The sequence below is a fragment of the Pecten maximus genome, chromosome 1 (genome assembly GCF_902652985.1).
Source record: "Pecten maximus chromosome 1, xPecMax1.1, whole genome shotgun sequence".
NCBI classification, from domain to species: domain Eukaryota; kingdom Metazoa; phylum Mollusca; class Bivalvia; order Pectinida; family Pectinidae; genus Pecten; species Pecten maximus.
In genome coordinates, this window is record NC_047015.1 from 4,300,437 (window position 1) to 4,307,770 (window position 7,334).

Consider the following 7,334-nt stretch of genomic DNA (forward strand, 5'->3'; position numbering starts at 1 on the left):
ATGTCTGTCTGTTAATATTCTGTGATCTCATTCCATTAGTAATAGTTTCTGTCTGTCTGTTAATATTCTGTGATCTCATTCCATTAGTAATAGTTTCTGTCTGTCTGCTAATATTCTGTGATCTCATTCCATTAGTAATACTTTCTGTTTGTCTGTTTATATTCTGTGGTCTCATTCCATTAGCAATAGTTTCTGTCTGTCTGTTAATATTCTGTGATCTCATTCCATTAGCAATAGTTTCTGTCTGTCTGCTAATATTCTGTGATCTCATTCCATTAGTAATAATTTCTGTCTGTCTGTTAATATTCTGTGATCTCACTCCATTGGTAATAGTTTTTGTCCGTCTGTGTTAATATTCTCTGATCTCACTCCATAAGTAATAGTTTCTGTCTGTCTGTTAATATTCTGTGATCTCATTCCATTAGTAATAGTTTCTGTCTGTTAATATTCTGTGATCTCACTCCATTAGTAATAGTTTCTGCCTGTCTGTTAATATTCTCCGATCTCAATCCATTAGTAATAGTTTCTGTGATCTCACTCCATTAGTAATAGTTTCTGTATGTCTGTTAATATTCTGTGATCTCGTTCCTTTGGTAATAGTTTCTGTCTGTTAATATTCTGTGATCTCACTCCATTAGTAATAGTTTCTGCCTGTCTGTTAATATTCTCCGATCTCAATCCATTAGTTGTAGTTTCTGTGATCTCACTCCATTAGTAATAGTTTTTGTTTGTTAATATTCTGTGATCTCATTCCTTTGGTAATAGTTTCTGTCTGTTAATATTCTGTGATCTCACTCCATTAGCAATAGTTTCTGCCTGTCTGTTGATATTCTGTGATCTAATTCCATTAGCAATATTTTCTGTCTGTCTGTTAATATTCTGTGATTTCACTCCATTAGTAATAGTTTCTATTTGTCTGTTAATATTCTGTGATCTCATTACATTAGTAATAGTTTCTGTCTGTTAATATTCTGTGATCTCATTCAATTAGTAATATTTTCTGTCTGTCTGTTAATAGTTTGTGATCTCACTCCATTAGTAATAGTTTCTGTCCCTCTGTTAATATTCTGTGACCTCATTCCATTATATTAGTAATAGTTTCTTTCTGTCTATCTGTTAATATTCTGTGATCTCATTACATTAGTAATAGTTTCTGTGTTTCTGTTAATATTCTGTGATCTCACTCCATTAGTAATAGTTTCTGTCTGTCTGTTAATATTCTGTGATTTCATTCCATTGGTAATAGTTTTTGTCCGTCTGTTAATATTCTGTGATCTCACTCCATTAGTGATAGTTTCGATCCGTCTGTTGATAGTCTGTGATCTCACTTCATTGATAATGTAAACGATGTTTTTAAGTCGGCCATCGTGTACGTAATAACACTGACGTAACCAGTCTGTAAGGTCGGTCATCATGTACGTAATAACACTGACGTAACCAGTCTGTAAGGTCGGTCATCGTGTAGGTAATTACACTGACGTAACCAGTCTGTAAGGTCCGCCATCATGTAGGTAATTTCACTGACGTAACCAGTCTGTAAGGTCGGCCATCGTGTACGGAAATAACACTGACGTAACCAGTCTATAAGGTCGGTCATCTTTAACGTAATAACACTGACGTAACCAGTCTGTAAGGTCCGCCATCATGTAGGTAATTACACTGACGTAACCAGTCTGTAAGATCGGCCATCGTGTACGTAATAACACTGACGTAACCAGTCTGTAAGGTCGGTCATCGTGTACGTAATGTTACTGACGTAACCAATCTGTAAGGTCGGTCATCGTGTACGTAATAACACTGACGTAACCAGTCTGTAAGGTCGGTCATCGTGTACGTAATAACACTGACGTAACCAGTCTGTAAGGTCGGTCATCGTGTACGTAATAACACTGACGTAACCAATCTGTAAGGTCGGTCATCGTGTACGTAATAACACTGACGTAACCAGTCTGTAAGGTCGGCCATCGTGTATTTAATAACACTGATGTAACCAGTCTGTAAGGTCGGCCATCGTGTACGTAATAACACTGACGTAACCAGTCTGTAAGGTCGGCCATCGTGTACGTAATATTACTGACGTAACCAGTCTGTAAGGTCGGCCATCGTGTACGTAATAACACTGACGTAACCAGTCTGTAAGGTCGGCCATCGTGTATTTAATAACACTGATGTAACCAGTCTGTAAGGTCGGCCATCGTGTACGTAATAACACTGACGTAACCAGTCTGTAAGGTCGGTCATCGTGTACGTAATATTACTGACGTAACCAGTCTGTAAGGTCGGCCATCGTGTACGTAATAACACTGACGTAACCAGTCTGTAAGGTCGGTCATCGTGTACGTAATAACACTGACGTAACCAGTCTGTAAGGTCGGTCATCGTGTACGTAATAACACTGACGTAACCAGTCTGTAAGGTCGGCCATCGTTTACGCAATAACACTGACGTAACCAATCGGTAGGGTCGGTCATCGTGTACGGAAATAACACTGACATAACCAGTCTGTAAGGTCGGTCATCGTGTACATACAATGTAATGATACTGACGTAACCAATCTGTAAGGTCGGTCATCGTGTACGTAATATTACTGACGTAACCAGTCTGTAAGGTCGTCCATCGTGTACGTAATAACACTGACGTAACCAGTCTGTAAGGTCGTCCATCGTGTACGTAATAACACTGACGTAACCAGTCTGTAAGGTCGTCCATCGTGTACGTAATAACACTGACGTAACCAGTCTGTAAGGTCGGCCATCGTGTACGTAATAACACTGACGTAACCAGTCTGTAAGGTCGGCCATCGTGTACGTAATATTACTGACGTAACCAATCTGTAAGGTCGGCCATCGTGTACGTAATAACACTGACGTAACCAGTCTGTAAGGTCGGCCATCGTGTACGTAATAACACTGACGTAACCAGTCTGTAAGGTCGGCCATCGTGTACGTAATAACACTGACGTAACCAATCTGTAAGGTCGTCCATCGTGTACGTAATAACACTGACGTAACCAATCTGTAAGGTCGGCCATCGTGTACGTAATAACACTGACGTAACCAGTCTGTAAGGTCGGCCATCGTGTACGTAATAACACTGACGTAACCAGTCTGTAAGGTCGGCCATCGTGTACGTAATAACACTGACGTAACCAGTCTGTAAGGTCGGCCATCGTGTACGTAATAACACTGACGTAACCAGTCTGTAAGGTCGGTCATCGTGTACGTAATAACACTGACGTAACCAGTCTGTAAGGTCGGTCATCGTGTACATACAATGTAATGATACTGACGTAACCAATCTGTAAGGTCGGCCATCGTGTACGTAATAACACTGACGTAACCAGTATGTAAGGTCGGCCATCGTGTACGTAATAACACTGACGTAACCAGTCTGTAAGGTCGGCCATCGTGTACGTAATACACTGACATAACCAGTCTGTAAGGTCGGCCATCGTGTACGGAAAAAAAGACTGACGTAACCAGTATGTAAGTTCGGTCATCGTGTACATACAATGTAATAATACTGACGTAACCAATCTGTAAGGTCGGCCATCGTGTACGTAATAACACTGACGTAACCAGTATGTAAGGTCGGCCATCGTGTACGTAATAACACTGACGTAACCAGTCTGTAAGGTCGGTCATCGTGTACGTAATAACACTGACGTAACCAGTCTGTAAGGTCAGTCATCTTGTATTTAATAACACTGACGTAACCAGTCTGTAAGGTCAGTCATCGTGTATTTAATAACACTGATGTAACCAGTATGTAAGTTCGGTCATCGTGTACGTAATAACACTGACGTAACCAGTCTGTAAGGTCGGCCATCGTGTACGTAATAACACTGACATAACCAGTCTGTAAGGTCGGCCATCGTGTACGGAAAAAAAGACTGACGTAACCAGTCTGTAAGGTCGGCCATTATGTACGTAATAACACTGACGTAACCAGTCTGTAAGGTCGGCCATCGTGTACATAATAACACCGACGTAACCAGTCTGTAAGGTCGGTCATCGTGTAGGTAATAATAGCACTTATGGCAATAAACCATATAGTGCCGTTATCAGAGGGCACATGAATTATTGGTGTTGTGCAACCTGACGCCTATTTGGCGAAAGTGATAATCGAGTTATCTCCCTTGTTAAAGGAAGAAAACTTTGTGAAGATCAGCCAGAGAGTTATCAGGCTAAGTTTATCAAAAATTTACTTGCTTAAATACTTTATTTCTTCAATATTCAGATGTAATACATTTCAATGATATTTGATGATATATTGTCAGTGTAAAAATTGCTTATATTAATAATGTGTACCGGTTGATGGCACCGGATCGTTGTTCAATATATGAAATGGCGTGGTCGGCCATATTTCTTCATATCTCGTATATGATATATTTGAGACCGCTGATGATAGTCAAACAAATCTTCAAGCCATCGGAATGAAATATCTGGCGCAACAATTTTGAGATTCAGTCCAATTGTAGCATATTTTGTCGCACCGTGCTTATGTTTAAATCAAACGCCAATGGTCGACTCGTCCCAATCGCACCACGTTGGGTCGAGTTGTCTTTTATTCAAATTGGGTCTTTGTCGGACTTGGCCGATGGCGTCACGTATATAGGGTCGAGTTGTCTTTTATTGAAATTGGGTCAAAGTATGTTAATGTATATTGATTATGGAACTTGGAAGCAATTCATAAAAGTTGATACTTTAATAATATATGAAATTACCCGTATACTCTATTCATCTGCTATAATATATCAAAACAGTGATCATGTATTGGAGCAGAAAATGTAAGACAGGGGGTACCATGGAGCCAGCTGTTAGTCAACCGGAGGAGGCTACAGTAGAGCAACCGTTGGTGTCAGCTGAGAATGTGAGGCCACAGTCGGTTCAACAGGAACAGATCACAGCTGGCAATTAACAGACATCAAGGGAACCCGAGTACATATACAATGGGTATGACAATACTAACACATATATGACAAGTGTAAATGATAATTTAGGCTTGCATGTAGCAGCTAATGTTAAACAAACAAACAAAATATCAATGGTGAATATATTGAGCTTGCCCATATGTTGTCACACTCCATGGGGATATCTGACGGTACCCACAAAATTTCTTTGATTGATGGGGAGTTATAGTAGTGAAGCCCAAAACACAAACCCCTAAAATATCTGATATAAGTAAATGGACTGATGCATTTATAATATATAAGTATCTACACCCCTGTTCAATTTAGGCTTGCATGTAGCAGCTAATGTTAAGCAAAAAATAATCAATGTGGAATATATTGAGCTTGCCCACTTGTTGTCACACTCCATGGGGGTATATGAAAATACCCACAAAATTTCTTTGATTGATGGGAAGTAAGTAGTGAACCCACAAAATATCTGATATAAGTAAATGGATGGATGCATTTATAATATATATAAGTATCTACACCTCTGTTCATTCAGGGCAACTGCATGGGCTATTGAAATATATGCAGATTGTTTGCCTTGGGGCACAATGATGTGGTGGTACTGGATGGTTGAAGTATGATGAGCAGTACTGGCTTAGAAAGTTGCAAAAACAAAAACAAAAAACAAAAACAAAAAACAAACAAACAAACACAAACAAAAACAAACAAAAACAAAAACAAAAAAACACAGGAACATGGGACATTATTGACAATGTAATGTACTTGATATATATGCAGCCACAGAAGCAGGCGTTGTCACAGACACTGAATCATAACTCACAAAAATGCTTTGATTTCAATTACAAGGGCAGTTGTGCTCGGTCACATTGTACTTACTCATAAATGTATTCGGTGTAATGGAGGGTATGCCACTCTCTATTGCTTTAAGGCAAACAATAGAAATTCCAATTCCTTTCAGTCAAAACCAAACTTCATACACTCAGTCTACGGTCCCAGAACAAAACAAGCAAGATAAGGAACACAAACAGTTATGGCTTTAAAAATGTTCAGCACTGGGTTACTAAATATACAAACATGTCTGTAGGGAGGCTTCTTCTCCAAGGGTTTAAGAGTGTTTCTAAACTTCATTATTTTTGCCCCAAGGGGGAAAAAAAAAAAAAATTATGCAGGAAGTAGAATTAGGTAGGGTGGCAGGTTACTTTGATAACAAACCCATCGCATAGTGGAATAGTTCTCAAACAGGATGGAAAGTCGTGCCTAATAACACATCTCTCATTGCAATTAGGGGATAGCATGGATAGCAATATTGACCCTGATATGGTTTCAGCCCAATACTCATCATTGGATAAAGTTGTTGAGATGATAGCTGAGTTGGGCAAAGGTGCATTATTGGGGAAGATAGAGACCATCCAGCTGATTTTCCATTGTTAGGTTTTAAGTTTCAAGACAAATACTTGGACAAATGTTTACCTATGGGTTGCTCAGTGTGGGGTAGTTTATTGAAAAGTTTTCATCTTTTATTGAGTGGATTGTCGGAGAGAAGTCTGGTGAACAAAGTTTAGATCATTATATAGATGACTTCATATTTGCTGGGAAGGACAAAAAGGATACATGTGCTAGCCTCCTAGGCTTGAAACATGTCGAGACATTGGTATACCCATCGCTGAGTAGATATCTGAGGGTCCAACTACAACTGATATCCTTAGGTCTTGAAATTGACACAGTGGACATGGCAATTAGGGTCCCACAGGAAAAAGTTGTGGTATTAAGGACAGAGATTTGGGAAGTTTTAGGTAGGGGGTACAGGTTAGATTACAGGATTTACAGTCTGTAGCAGGGATAATGTCATTTCGTACTAATTCTTGAAATATTCTTACTCGGTAGTAAGGTTTTTGTATGCCTAACATGACATAAAAAAAAAAAAAAAAAAAAGTTGAATAAATACTCTAGCTTTTGGTATATTAGAGCTGACCTAGAGATGTGGTTGCAATTGTTAAGTCAATTCAATGGCAAATGCTGTTATTTTTAGGGAAAAGTCTTGGAATAGTAATGTGGATTTAGTGTTGGGATAAGACATGCCAGATTACCTATTACTGTTGATCTGTTAGCAAGCATTATATCAGTCTTGACAAAAATATAAAATATGCAGTTCCCAATATGAGGTTAGCTTTGTTTAGTTGTGCCTGTTCATTGGCTTTCTATGGATTGTTTTCGTGTTGGAAAAATTACTGTCAGTAGTAGTAGGGACATGGCTTACAGGGTTGTAACTGTTGCACAAGTATCACTTCAGGGAAGTGCTGCTAAAGTAGTGTCCTCACCAAAGCATGCACTAGCTTTGGCTGTAACATTAATTTTCTTTACAAGTCCCATTCATTCAGAATTGGGGTAACTACATCGACCTCCCTATGTGGTA